Below are 545 nucleotides of genomic sequence, written 5' to 3'. Positions count from 1 at the left end.
TGGAATATTATATTCTAAAATGGCAACATGATTGTCACAAACGTTAACCAAACAAAGCAAAGCTTAACTGGCCCTTGATTAATCAAAGAAATCGTTTTCGTTCCTTGTCTGAAATGTCTATTTAGTTAACGTATTTCTCATTATACAGTTTTAAGGCGGTTGAATTTTGCATTGTGAGAAACGTATCTTTGTTATTAACACATTAACGATTTTTCTTTTCGGAAACGTGACTTTAATTTTACGAATGCAGAATACTTCGATGATTCGATTATATATTTTTATTCTACTATTATGAAGTAGACAAAAACAGAACTATCAAAACAGTGAATGAAACATTTGAAAATACTCGAAACAGCAGTGCATTTAGAACAACCTTTGTAACTATATGTGTTAATTATTTTCTTAACTATTATTTTTTTCTCTAGTGTGTTGGACCACCGTCAGTAGCGAAGTCAGGGCGATGACATCGATAACATCACAAAACGATAGATTATCAAAACGGTATTCTTTATGGGGAGGAGCTCATATATTGAATGGATCATTCT

This window comes from Penaeus monodon, chromosome 21 (assembly GCF_015228065.2).
Source record: "Penaeus monodon isolate SGIC_2016 chromosome 21, NSTDA_Pmon_1, whole genome shotgun sequence".
Lineage (NCBI taxonomy): Eukaryota > Metazoa > Arthropoda > Malacostraca > Decapoda > Penaeidae > Penaeus > Penaeus monodon.
The sequence above is the reverse complement of the archived record's forward strand: the minus strand, read 5'-3'. Positions refer to the sequence as shown.